Consider the following 15,063-nt stretch of genomic DNA (forward strand, 5'->3'; position numbering starts at 1 on the left):
GGAAAGGTAAATTTAATGTGTCCTAAATAAATAAAAAGAGGGTTTTGAAGTTTGGACTAACTACTAAGAAATTTAAGAAATTAAATATTCAAATTATCATTATCATGCAAGATTGAAAATTAAACTGGAGAAATCAATAAGAGACGAGACTTGGTATTAGTCAACTACACCCTTGATATTCATTCATTCAATCATCGATTCCCTAAAAATATTTAATCCTATTAAATATTCGTCATTTAAAATCGACTTCCTGTTTCATCTTAATTTTAGTTAATTAGAAAACAACATTCTAGATTAACCCTTACCAATAAATCAACCCAGATAACATCAATCTAGATTTAAATCCACGGTAGCATTCAAACTAGTAAAACTGACGAACCTAGACAACACAAATACCAGCGGTTGTATTTAGCCTAGTCAATAATTGATCCTACAATTTAATAAATTCAACATCAGAAAATATCAAACGTAGTTGCTTCGCAAATTAGATTATTCAAACAATTACGGATTTGAATTCTAATTTAGCGGTAGCTTGCAAAACAAAATCCTAAGATGGTCAATCCTAAAATCTCGCATACAAACATGAAATAAACCAGATCAAATATTGATACTTAACAAGGATTAAACATTACAAATCGAATCTCATGAATTAAATATATCAAGGTTTTGTCTCACTCAACCAAGTATAAAAGGTTTAGCTACAACGATTCATCACCAAATCAATAAAAATTCAAAGAAAAGAAGAAAACTAGAGAAGAAATTTAAGAACAAAACCTAGCCTCCAAGAGAAATTCTCCACAATCTGATAATAAATCTCTCTAAAACGGAATTACAAGCTTAATAAAGCCTAGAGTATAAAATAACAAAGTTTCCAAAAATATAAAATTTTTCCCGAATAGCGATGCCCGCTCGATCGGCAACATCTTGCGGATCGAGCGAGCCAAAAATCCCTAACCTACTGCCTTCAAAACACGTGCGCCGCTCGATCGGTAACATCCTGCGGATCGAGCGGATGAAAAATTCCAAAGTCACTGTTTTCATCAAAAAGGCTCCCGCTCAATCGGTAAAGAACTGCGGATCGAGCGGCTGAAAAGATCTTCAGAAATTCAAGCACTTCCATGCCTCCAAAGTCCCGTCCTAGTCCGCCAAAATATGCTGCCTAACCACAAAAACGAGAAACCAATCATGCAAACACGGAAAATGTAATACGAACAATATGCAACAATAAAACATGTAAACAAATGCAAAACGACAACAAAATGACACTAACAAATGCAATAAAAACATAACTATCAGCGGCAAGGAGTGACACCATCTTCAACTCCTTTTTCTTCAGTAGCAGCAGTTGGATGCCTTCTCTACCAAGAACATACGCGGGTTCACTGTTTCCAAGACTCAGCTTTTACTTCTCCAACCGATGAGCATCCATAGGACTAAAAAATTCTAGCTCACAAAACTGAATTGAAAGAACCTTTGTTTTTTGAAGCGCCGCCTTCTGATCAACAAGATTTTCATACGCTCTTTTCAGTTCTTCCATTTTTTTGTGTGATATAATGTCTGATGAAGTATCTCCTTTTATGGTCTTTACTCATAGATATCGAAGAGTCACTTATTAACAAAGTTAAAATGATTAGGAAAGTAAATAGTCTCTTACGTGTGTCTATTGAAAATAATTAAAATGTTATAACACTACTTAGGTTATATTATTTGAATCAGCTTACCAATATTTGCATGATACTTTAAACTTATTTTACTTTTGGTTACATATTATGTGCATTTAGTCAGTTTAGGTCTCATCATTGTATAATTTTCTTGTCACATTATTTAGATCAAATAACCATAATATTTCATTCATAGAAAAATAAGAAATGCGATTACAATTCCATATTATTTTCCAGCCTAAGAAAAACCTCCTCACTCCATTCCATTATCCATTTTCGAAGAGTAGCTACAGCCGGGTTCATAAGCTCATCAGCAGTCCCTATGCGCATAAGAGTCCTAAACTCCTTGCGGAGCATCAAGTATAGAACATTCTTATTCGTAAATATGGCTTGGGATCCACAGAATCTACCCCAATCATATACTTCTCCTCTCTCTCAAACAATTCTTCAGCCTCCTTCTCTTTTATTGGCAGAAACAGCGAATGATTATACAAATTTAGCTCTTCAATTTTCAACCACAGTGACATCATTTTTTTAAACCCTCTCTTCAATCTTCATCTTCTTCTTCTCCATCTCAAAGTACTTATCTTTGCAAGCTTTATGAGAAATAAATGGATTCTGACCAAAACCAAAAAGAGGAACTTGGCTATCCATTCTCTGCCTTAGTTCTAAAACGATGAAGTTTTTATGATTCTCGCTTTCTTTTGAGATATTTATAGATATCATAAGTCACTAATAAGAGGGAAATATGTGTACCTTTTCTCGCTCCCCGTTTACTATTTTTTTCTTTCAAATTATTTTTGCCACGTCAAAAAAACTTATTGCCTTATCTGAGTTATACATGTTTTTTGCCCATTATATCAGTTTACCTCTCCCAAACCCTAATCACTTTTCTCTTGATCAAATATTTTCAATTTCTTTACAGAATCAACTGCCAATGGCAACCTCATCAGCCGTATACATTCTCAATTCCCTTCTCGTTGATTTTGAGTCTCTCTATGGAATGGACAACCAAGAAATCATTAAATCTGTCAAGCACTTGAGCGCTCTGGTCTTCGCTCATTTCTTGAAACCAAATATCTACATTATTATAAGAAGGATCTAGTCTCCTTGTACCACAAGTGTATCTTAGCCTATGATGGAAAAATACTACTCTCTGTTGGAGGACACCTGGTAGCATTAGATGAAGTATTCTTTGCAGAAACGTTCAGTTTACCATCTTCTAGAATTGTGGATTTCAATACTGTTCCTGCTAATGATCTTACAGAGATGAAAAATACTTTTTCAAATTCTGATAAAGTTATCTCACTCTCTGCATTCAAACGAGATTTAAAGTTGGAATTCCAAATTCTTGCTGATATCGTTGCAAAAAGCCTTCTAGCAAAAGGATGATCTTTTGCCAAACTGAAAATTGAGAAGTTCAAGGTGATGACGGAAATTTTCAAGGGTAACAAAATTAACTGGGGCAATATTCTATTCAAAATATTCATTCAAATGATGATTGCATCCAAGCAATCACCAAGTTATGTTTCTCAAATCAATAGACTAGTCGAAAGCACTCCTCAAGAAACCGCTCTTCTACACAAGTTGAGAGTGATGAACACTGAATATCTGACCAACTTTAACTCAAAGGAGTCTACTGATTCTGCTATTCCTAAAAAATCCAAGACCGAGGTCAAGAAAAACATCAAGAAGAATAGGAACCTTGTCATTTATGATAGTGAGGAAACTGACAGTGAGGAGATTTTGAAGCCGGCACCGAAAAAGTCAAGAACTCTACAGGCCAAGCCTAAAAAATCTCCTACCAAACTAATAATTTCCATGGTTCCTTAATCATTAGATATCTCCACATCAGAAGCTCCCAGTTTATCCGATGAAGCACTCAAGGATCAATGCATTCAAACAAAATCTATTCTCAAGGGAAAACAACCAATGATTGTGGAACCAATTCAAAGTGTAAAGCCTCCAGAGGAATCTCAAACAGATGAAGATTCTGACAACACTGTCAAAGTTCAGCAGGCACAATTCCAACAAGTCTACCTCCAGCAAGACCATCAAGAGGTTTGAAATCAGCACAACTAGTAGAGTATACACACTCTGGTCTTGATCTACAGACAGGAAAAACTCAAAATCCAATCGCTTCTTCTTCAGATACCAGCGTACCTTCCAATGTCATTCAACTCCAAATTGACTTAATCATGGATGAAGTTATTGAATATGCTGAACAGAGTACTGACACACTTTATGATGAATGGTATAAATATCGAAACTCCACATTAGCCAGACATCTGAAGAAAAGAATGAATTGAACAGATTTGTTAAATATGACGAGATCGTGCTGAGAATAGTCAAAACAGTTGACATTTCAGAAGCCATGAAATGAATACAACACTTATTTGATCTAATGAGAGTCAAGAAATTAACTCAAATCTTGCAGAACTCCAAAAGAATTATGATCCTACCGCCAGAACTGCCTATGAGGATAGATCAGTCTTCACTCAACTAGATACTGATCTAATTACTCTATAGATGAGAATTAAATTTTTGGAAACTGACAAGGAACTGGTCATTCCAGAGCCTTTTATTGAAAAGAAACACAATCTCATTCCAAGTCCTGATCCAAACACAAAAAGATCAAAAAGACTCAAACCTCAACTGAATCTTCTACACATACAGTTGATCAAGTAATGGAGGAACTTCAGAAGGAAGTTTCTACAGCTCAAGAAGCAAAGGATCCACCATCAATTGAGCAGCAGCTGCACATCTCAGAAACTGAGTCTATTTTACCGGAACTTCAATTGATGAATGTGGATGAAGCTATCTCTCAAGTCACTTCAAATATTGATCTTGAAGAATAACAAACAACTGTCTTGGAAGAAACACCTCCTCAGACTATTGCTCTTCTAAATATTGCCAAGCCAGAAATTGATTCACTTATCCCAGAAGATGCATCCCTTGAAATTGACTTCACTCAAGAACAATCTATGGCCATCATTCCACATCCTCAAAAGTTTCGTGAAGCAGAAAGGGACAATATTCCAACATGTTTCTTTAATGAGCCTATGGTCCAACTTTAACTTGAGTACTATCAACCACCTGGTCCAAATACTGGTTTACAATAGAAATCATATTGTCCAACTATTTGTTTGCAAGAGAAACCATCTGGTTCATCTAAGGGTTCTCCAGAAAAATCCTGTCGCAGCAGTACGAGCTCTCAAATTGATGAATTTATTGAAGTTGAATCACGTCCTCAACCACTGGCAATCATCATTCACTCTACCCCCAGCATCCTCTTCTCGACAAACCAAAAGAAAGAGAAAGTTGAAGAAATATCAACTGATCCTCAGTCTACTTTCAAAGCTTAGAAAACAGACTTTTTGAACATTTTGCATCTAGAAACTGCTGCACACCACAGAGAAAATCCATTACCAAAATATGATATGGATGATGATTGGCATCAAATTCTAGTAGAAATGGAATCCTCTCTGCTAACACTTTCAAAAGATCTCACTGCTCTCAAAGATAATCAGCATCAAACAAACAACAACATCATTTTTCTTTGAAACTCTCTGAATTAAGAACTGGTCAGATTACAAGAAAGGTTAGCACTTTTGGAAAAGCTACTACTTGAATCCAGTCAACTGAATACTTCATTGAATCAACTGCAATAATCTCATCATTCTCTGGAGACAAAAGTTGACAACTTGAATGTATATGTTCAGTCTCTTCATACCTCTATCAACTCAAACTTTCAAAGACTTGCCAAACAAATTGCTTCATTGACCAATATTTCTCGGCAAATTCTACATTCTCAGAGTTATGTACCTCAACTAGCACTTCGTCTATCAAGCACCAGCACTTTGTCCATCATCATCAAGTTGCAGTTCTTCTCTTCCAAAACTTGCGGCAGAACAAAAATAGCTTATCTTGCTTCATTATTTTATCTACAATTGTATCTGGATTTTATGATTTTAATTAAGAAACACACTTTTTGTTCTACATCACCTTTTGTTGATTTATCAAAAATCGGGAAGATCAGTACATTATAAACTCAGTACAATGATAACTTAGTTTACCTCGGTACTATCTAAGTTTTGATAGACATAAAAAAGGGGGAAATTGTTGAAAAATAAGTTTTGGTGTTTACAAACAAAGTACTAAACCGATGGAACAAAAGTCGTCCGAGATAAAATAATGAGAGATAAACTGAAACTGCTTCAAAAGAAAAAAAAATGTTAAAATGATAAGTACGCTTCTCAAACTAAGATCAAGTGATCTTACTCGGTTCAACCAAAACTGAACTGTTATCAGTCTACCTTCGCGATCATCAGTCTACCAGAGAAAATCTACTTGGATAAAGTTTTTCGTACTCTGACACATTCTGCAGAAGGTAGTTCCGCAATCCAAGAGATTGTCGGCTTCAAAATTTGTTCATGAAAGTGACAAATGCAACGGGAATATTTCAAAATTCTCTGAAGATCCATTTTGAAATTATTACCGTTGGCATCCGAATACTATATATAAGAGTCTAAATCGATTGAAGAACAAATTTTTTTCAACTATGCTTACTGTATCTGAGGTTTCAAAGTTTGAAGAAGAAAAATTTCTTAAGGAACTCGAAGCACAAAAACCTAAATTTTTATTTCGATCATTCAAGGAACATCTTTGTGCCAAGTTAAAACGAGACGTAAACATCTGTATTTTTATCAGTCTAGGACTGAAACTGAGCTGTAACTAGGAGTTCTTGTTTAGGCAGTGGATAAGTCCTAAACTGGATTGGGGTTTTGCAAATTGCATGTAAAATTCAAAGTCTTCTAGTTATATCCTTCCGAGGAGGAAGAAGGGGTGACATAGGAGTAATTGAAATCTACAAACATCCATAAACATCTCATCGTGTCTTTCATCAATTTACTTATTCACTACCTATCTTGAATACACTGTTTTCACAAGTGTTTAGAATCTGTAACTTGACATATTTCCGCGCACAAATTGTTTGTAAAATTTCATTAGACACCAAGATAAATATAGAATTCAATCACAAAATCAATTGAATTCAGTGCCATCTTATCAGAACAGATTTTGAGTATATTCATCCCCCTCTCCACTCTAAACCGATTCTAACACCCAGTTTCAGGGCGTGAGAATTTATTCCAGTGGCATCTGCATTCCTGATCCACTGTATGGGTTCTTTTCATAAATCATTGGCTGGCCTTTTGGTCAATTCGTCGACTAAATGTTCCACACAAATTTCAATTGAACTTCAATCAGTCTTCTTCAATTTAATCAGTCTCGGTCTGCTCGGCTGAATATCTTGACTAGTCCAGTCATCCTTTCATCTAGTTTAGTTTGTGGACTAGTTAGATAGTGTTAGTTGACTCGTCTAGTTGAGTAGTCTTGTTCAGTCATGGACAAGTTCAGCCGCCTGATATTTTTTCCTATATCGTTTGTCAACACCAAACGATAAATGTTCCAACAATTTCCCCCTTTCTGGTGTTGAAAAACTCTTGTCATGATGACTCCATCCTTGAGCAAAATCATTTCTTGAAATTGATAAGTGCAAATTTTGTATTTATATTTTATATGATTTCGCTTGGCCTTTGTTATGTATCGAACGATATTATGCGTTTTTGTGTTTGTTTACAGGAATTTAGGTAACAATCAATTTTCGACATGTAAAAAAAGTGAAATAGATGAAATAAGGAACAGGAGATAAGATTGAAGCGAAAAAAAGTGCGATTATCAAAGTCGGAGCCCTGAGAAGAGGCGCAGGAAGGAATTACGAAGCAACAAGTGTCTAGAAATTATTGGCAAATCTAGATAGATCCAAATCCGTTCTCCACCGTTCAGAATGTAATATAAGATATTTAAAGTTGCTGTCCAAATTTAAGCCGGATCCAACGGTTGGAACTCAACACATGATTTTTTCAAGAATTCTGCACAAGAAAGAACAACACATGGCGCACCCGCGCCTGAACACTAGTGCTCCTGTGCCCTGGAGCTCTTATTTCCAAAGAAATGTGACGCCGAGCAGAGCACCAACACCCTCCTATCAGCGCACCTGCGCCCAAGCGCCCGACTTGCCCTATTTTTTAAAGCTTTTATGTCTCTAATTTTAAAATGATTGCTTGGCTTATTTGAGGGAGGATCGAGTATTTGAATCATTTTTTTACGGCTATTGACTGCTAGAGACCAAGGAGAAAGGATAATAAGAAATCTTAACATGAAGACGGACGAGACGATTTCCAGGGACGAAAAAGCATCATCTACCTTATTTTTTATTTCTTTCTTTCTCGTGATTTTTGAATGGCGTTCATGAACATGCTTTTTTGATTTTTATTTTTGTTATGAACTAATTCATTTGTCTAAAGGGACAACGTAGCTTGACTTGAGACCATGTTTTATTTGATATTTTGATTGATATATTAGAATTTTTCATTCGGTTCATTTATTTTATTGGTTTTAATTAAATTCTCTCTTTTTTTATGTAGTTTATGTGAAAAAGCCAACGAATCACTTCTATTTGATTCGGAAATTGAGAAAATTGCGAAATCTTTATGAAAAACAAGAAGAGAAGAGTTGAAACAAGGGTAAATTAGCATTCAGTTCCTGAACCCAAACACATATGCATGTTTAGTCCCTTGTCATAAAAAGATTTTTTTAAACTCCCTAGGCCCATATTTTTATCGGATGAAAATCGGTACAAAACATTGAAAATATGGTACGAATACATGATATTCGAGCACTCATTTTTCAAGATCGAGTATAAAATTTAAGATTTTGAGTATAAAACCAGAACATATTTATTAATATGAACTTGCAACATATGTTTGAATACTCAAAAATCATAGAAAGTTGGTACAAAACATTGAAAATATGATACGAATACATAATATTCAAGCACCAATTATTCAAGATCAGGTATAAAAAATAAGATTTTGAGCATAAAACCTAGACATATTTATTAATATGAACTTAAAACATACGTTTGAATACTCCAAAATCACAAAATTGTACCAGATCTGATACATTTGGTACTCAAAAATCATATATTAATACCATATTTTCAATGTTTTGTACCGATTTTCATCCAAATAAGATAAATATGTCATTAATATCAATTTTTCATAGTACTCAAAAATCATATATTTGTACCAGATTTAACATATTTGATACTCTAATATCATATATTAGTACCGTATTTTTTATATTTTGAACCGATTTTCATCCAAAGAACACAATGCACCATTAATATCAATATTTATTTACATATTTGAGTACTCAAAAATCATACATTTGTACCATATTTGAAATAGTTGATACTCAAATATCATGTATTCGTACCATATTTTCAACGTTTTTTGTACCAAAATTCATCTGAAAAAATTATTTGGGCCCAAGGAATTTAAACAATATTTTTTCTGACATGGGACTGAGAATGTATTTATGTTTGGGTTTAGGGGCTGATAGGTAATTTACAATTGAAACAAATGGCTGAAAATAGAGGAGGAGGTGAAAATACTGGTTCGGTGTCAATCAGTGATCTCTTTCGACCGGTGATAAACAATTATTATTTTGGAATTGCTCGGCAGACTATCATTGCCAATAATTTTGAATTGAAGACAGCGTTCATCAATATGGTTCAGCAGAATCAGTTTAGGGGTACAGCTACTGAAGATCCAAACTTGCACCTGCGCACTTTTATGGAGATCGCTGATACTGTGAATATTCATGGTGTTACTGAGGACACCATCAGACTGTGACAATGCTCGTAGTTGGTTACAATCACTGCCTCTTAGGAGTATTACAACATGGGTTGACATGGCTTCTAAATTTCTTTCCAAGTATTTTTCACCTGCCAAGTCTGCCCAATTGAAAATTGAGATCACAACATTCAGACAGCAAGATTTTGAGCAGTTGTGTGAAGCTTGGGAGCTCTACAAAGAATTACTATGGAAGTGCCCAAATCATAATGTTTCCGATTGGGAGCAGATAGAATTATATATGCTACAATGGTTTGAATGGGACAACTCAAATTTTTGTGGATGTTGCTGCTGAAGGATCAATATTTTCTAAATTTCCTGTGGATTCTTATGAGATGCTTGATCAGATGACGATTAATAGCTACCAGTGGCCAAATGAGAGATATATGATAATGAAACCTGATGGAATTTATGAAGTCGATGCATTCAAGGCTTTGAATGCTCAAATGGATGTTATTTCTACAGAGTAGGCTGCGATGATCATGGGAAATGTAGTCTCAATTGAGTTGGAATCATTGGCGACTATATTTAATCCTACTAATGGATTTGAAAGTGGAGAGCAAGCTTAGTATGTGAACAACCAAAATTTTAATGGCTATCGAGGTAATCGTGTACCCAACCAATATCATCCTAGTTTGCACAATCATGATAATTTTTCATACGCAAATAATAATAATGTGTTGAATCCTCCACTCGGGTTCAGTAATCAAAGGGGTGAGGGTAGATAATCTTTAGAGTACTTGGTTGGGAATTTTATATCTGGGTCAACAAAAAGATTCGAGAGGAATAAGAATAGACTGGATAGTATGGAGACACACATGACCAATATGGGTGCTTCTATGAAAAATATTGAGATTCAAATTGGTCAACTTGCGAATGCCTTGACTAATCAACAGAGAGGGACGTTTCCTAGCAATACTGAGGTAAACCCAATAGAGCATTGCAAGGTCATTACTTTGAAAATTGGAAAGGAAGTTGGAATTGTGAATCCAACAGTTGAAAAAATTGAATTTGAAGCAAAGGAAACAAGGGTAGAGGACATTAGTGAGCCTGCAATTGTGTATGAGAAACCGCCTGTGCCAAGACCATTTTTACTGTATCCTCGAGGTTCAAGAAAAAAGCATTAGATGAACAATTTTCTAATTTTCTTGATATATTCAAGAAAATTCACATCAACATTCCATTCGCTGATACTTTGGAACAAATGCCCAATTATGACAAATTATTTAAAGAGGTGATGTCTAGGAAGCAAAAGCTGGAAGAGTTTGAGACTGTGAAGTTGACAAAGGAGTTTGGTGTGATCCTCCAGAAAAAGTTACCTCAAAAATTAAAAGATCTAGGGAGTTTTACTTTTTCTTGTAGTATTGGTTCTTCTTATTTAATAAAGCATTATGTGATTTAGACGCTAGTATTAATTTGATGTTTTTTTCTATTTTCAGGAGCCTAGGACTTGGAGAGATGAAGCCCACTACCATCGCTTTGCAGTTAGCGAATAGATCCCTCGTATATCCTCGTGGAGTAGTTGAGGATGTTTTGGTAAAAGTTGATAAATTTATTTTTCCTGTTGATTTTGTGGTGTTAGATATGGAGGAAGATAAAGACATACCTTTAATCTTGGGAAGACCTCTCTTGGCTACTGCTGAAGCCAAGATAGATGTCAAAAGGGGAGAGTTGACGATGGAACTTTAAGGTGAAAAAGAAATTTTTATTGTGTATAAGGAGGCTAGCAAACCACCCAAGGAAAATGTGTTCATGGTTGGGCAAATAAAGAAAGTAGAACAATGCGACAAAGTTGAGAGTAAATTATAATTGAAGATAGGGCGAGATCCGAAGGTGGCAAAGAAGGTGAAAAAGAAAGTCATGTCAAAGATGATTTTTGAGTATGTTTGGAGGGCGAAAAAGAGGAACAAGACCTCCAATAAAGTGGCAGTGATGGGCTAAAATCAGCGTCAAGTCAAGCTGACGACTTTAAACCAAGCGCTTTTGGGAGGCAACCCAAATTTTATTTTGTTTATGTTTTAGCAATTTTAAGTTTTTTATTTAAATTTTGTATAGCTTATTGGCCGCATGTTTTGTTCACGTGCTAACTTTGAATTTTCTAATCTTGGTCCTTGGAATTATGAGAAATCTCTTGTATCAACGCACCTACACCCGGAATGATGATTGGCTATGACTACTGATGTTCGTGCCACATGTATGTGCATTCCTCCGTTCTTGTTATTGAATTATTGTACATTGAGGACAATGCACATTTTTTAGTTTGGGGGGGGGGGGGGGTGTTTGATTTTAATTGTTGTTGTTTGCTTGAATTTCTGCGGTTGTGTGTTTAGTTTATTATTATTTGTGTTAAAAAAATTATTTTTTAAAAATAGTCATTATTGTGTTTATTTAAATTTTATGTGTGAGTTAAAGTCATGTGTTAGTAACCATAATCAGTCTATGATGAGAAAATTGAAATTTTTTTATTTTGCTAATATTTTATCTGAGGAATTGATTCGGTGTTAGCTGAATTTTATCTTGAGTTCTCACAAAAATATGCATGTAAATATCTGGCAGTGCAATACCAATAATATTTTATCTACTCAATACTACCAAAATTGAAAATATCCAATTCTTTTGCTTGAATCCCGAGTCTTTGATTACCATTGATAAATATTTGAATACTTATCTCCTGCTAATATGCTTGAGCCTTTGTGATTTTTTCTTGAAACTAAGGTAGATTTTTATAAGCACAGAAGTGATTTAGGCAATTTTTTAATAATTTGAGTCTTCTTAGCCACTCTATAATCATGAGAAGTACAAAAACAAGATGAGTAGCTAAAAAAATGCAAAAAAAAAAGTGTAATGGCGGAGAAAGTAAGGTGAGAGGAGGCCTTGGATTGAAATTCTAATCTAGAAGGCTAAAAAAGGAGAATGTATGGTGTAAAAGAAAGTCGGATGCAAAATCTTGCAGCACAAATAATTTAGTTTTGCTACTCGTACTTCTCAATTTGATAAGAAAGCTTGATCAAATCCCTTTGCCATAGTTCTTATATTTTTTGATTGATTCTGATATACTTTTGGATACATGTTCTCTTGCCAAATTTATGTTGAACCAATAAACGAAAAAGTCTTTTTGATCTGTGCAAATAAAGATAGAACTTGGTTGATTAAATTTTGAAACCTGAGGGCGGGATGAATGAATTTTTGAAGCTCACTAGTTGCATAATTATATCCAGGTGTTAGGTTGGGTGGACGAGATTGGCAAATCACACACACACACGCGAGAACTCTTGAAAATGATGTAGCAAACAAGTGGACTACATGATAAAAAATAAATCTCTGAGGCCGACTGCATTAATTGATATCATGACTTGCGTGTTTTAGGCGTTAGTTGTTTTGTTGGTGTCGTTTCATTCTCTCTTATTTTTATTCTATTTTTGCTCGGAACTGGCATAAGTTTAAGTTTGGAAGGATTTGATAAGTGCAATTTTTGTACTTATATTTCATATGATTTATCTTGGCCTTTGTTATGTATCGAGCGATATTATGCGTTTTTGTGTTTGTTTGTGTTGTTTGCATGAATTTAGGTAACAATCAATTTTGACATGTAAAAGAACTGAAATAGATTAAATAGGGATAAAGAGATAAGATTGAAGTAAAAAGAAGTGCGAATATCAAAGTCGGAGTACCGAGAATAGGCGCATGAAGGAATCACGAAGCAGCAAGTGTCTAGAAATTATTGGCAAATCTAAAGAGATCCAAATCCAATCTCCACCTTTCAGAAAATAATATTAGATGTTTAAAAGTTGTTGTCCAAATTTCAACTCGATCCAACACCTAGAACTCAAGATATGATTTTTTTTTTCAAGAATTCTGCACAAGAAGGAACAACACAGGGCGCACCCGCGCCCTAGAGCTCTTTATTTCCGAAGATGTGACGCCGATCAGCGCACCTGCGCCAAAGAAAAATTGTTGCGGCGCACCCGCTCCCGACTTGCTTTATTTTTGGAAGCTTTTATGTCTCGAATTTTAAAAGGATTGCTTGGCTAATTTGATGGAGGATCGAGGGTTTGCATCAGTTTTCTTACGGCTATTGACTGCTAGATATCAAGGAGAACGGAGAATAAATAATCTTGGCACGAAGACGGACGAGGCGACTTTCGGGGACGGAGAAGCATCATCTACTTTCGTTTTTATTTCTTTATTTCTCTTGATTTTTAAATGATGTTCAACAACATGCTTTGTTTGATTTTTATTTTTGTTAGGAACTAATTCCTTTGTCTAGAGGGACGACGTAGCTTGACTTGAGACCGTGTTTTTGATATTTTGATTAATATATTAGAATTTTTTATTCATTTTATTTGTGTTTTTCTAAATTTATTGCTTTCAATTAACTGATCACTAGTTGAATTGTTATATTTATTTGAAATCTAGCACTCGGAAGAGAGGATTTTGAATATGACCATAGAAACATCCATCGTTGGTGTTTATAGAGTTCGAGAGGCCTATAACTCCATTGAATCCATTGTAAGAATTTTTGTGCTATTTACCGAATCTGATATCTAAACTTTGATAGGAATATTGAGTTTGATGTTAGATACGAACTTCTACTTATCACTTGGAAAAGGTAGTAAAAATGTAACGTCTCAAAATTTATTTCCGAATTAATTGGCAATTAAAATAACTATACCAAATGAAACGAACCAAAACTCGAAGGATTTTTTTTATTACATATATGCCCATACATATATGCATCTGTAATTAAAATAGATTTTCATAAAATTTAATGCATAATAAAAATCGATTGCATCTTAAAACTTTAAAAAATCGAACATGTTAAAATCCATGCAAATGGCTATAATCTCAAAAGTATGCAAACTAATGAGAAATAGTAAACATGTGCGAAAAATAGCTCAATACATAAAATATCTCATCATAAACTAAATCAACTAAAACATGAGCTGGCGAAGGTCACGGGTGTGCTAGCTCGCCACGGATGCACAGAGGTCTTCACCATCAGTCGGGACCACAACCTCCTGGATAACATAAAACTCACATGCACACCATTTAGATCTAGTGAGCCTAAAGGCCCAGCACGCTCTACCTTTAATAATGAATACTACTAAATAAAACCACATCCAAGCACATAATGTATATAAAAATAACATGAGAATTCTAATGCATGCATGATCGTAAAATCGTATGCATAAACTGCGTCGTAATCTAAATCATAACATAATACGTAACATAATACATAACATAAGCATTGGCATGTCATAAACATATAAATCATTTTCTGTTTGTCATATCAGTGAAGTGTAACCTAATTCGATTGATCAATCTAAATCCATTGTACGTGGTGGCGGCCTGTGGGGTATACCCCTAACGCCCTATGCCACTTCACCCAACCTTTGGGGATCCATATGCTCATAATCGTAAGTGGAAAGGTCATCGAGTCCGGTATCCCGACCTCCAGTCCCGTTTTTGTCACAAATCACTTCAACTTCCCAAAAATATTTTCTTTACATGCCCGTTATCTCATCATAAAATACATGCATGAATCATGAACTTAGAAATATCATTTTCTTAAAATTTTGCCCGTAAATATATATTTAATTCATTTTTCATAATAAAAATCATACATATATGAAAATATATAT

At 34.7% G+C, this 15,063-nt stretch overlaps 1 non-coding gene across 1 annotated transcript; it reads right to left on the minus strand.

The window, feature by feature from the left end:
- Positions 1–9,527: 9,527 nt before the first annotated feature.
- Positions 9,528–9,634, minus strand: LOC140894115 (small nucleolar RNA R71). Its single transcript, XR_012153665.1, has one exon. It is a non-coding gene; the product is annotated as a small nucleolar RNA R71 (small nucleolar RNA).
- Positions 9,635–15,063: the final 5,429 nt, after the last annotated feature.

Source organism: Henckelia pumila, chromosome 3 (genome assembly GCF_033568475.1).
Source record: "Henckelia pumila isolate YLH828 chromosome 3, ASM3356847v2, whole genome shotgun sequence".
Classification (NCBI taxonomy): Eukaryota; Viridiplantae; Streptophyta; class Magnoliopsida; order Lamiales; family Gesneriaceae; genus Henckelia; species Henckelia pumila.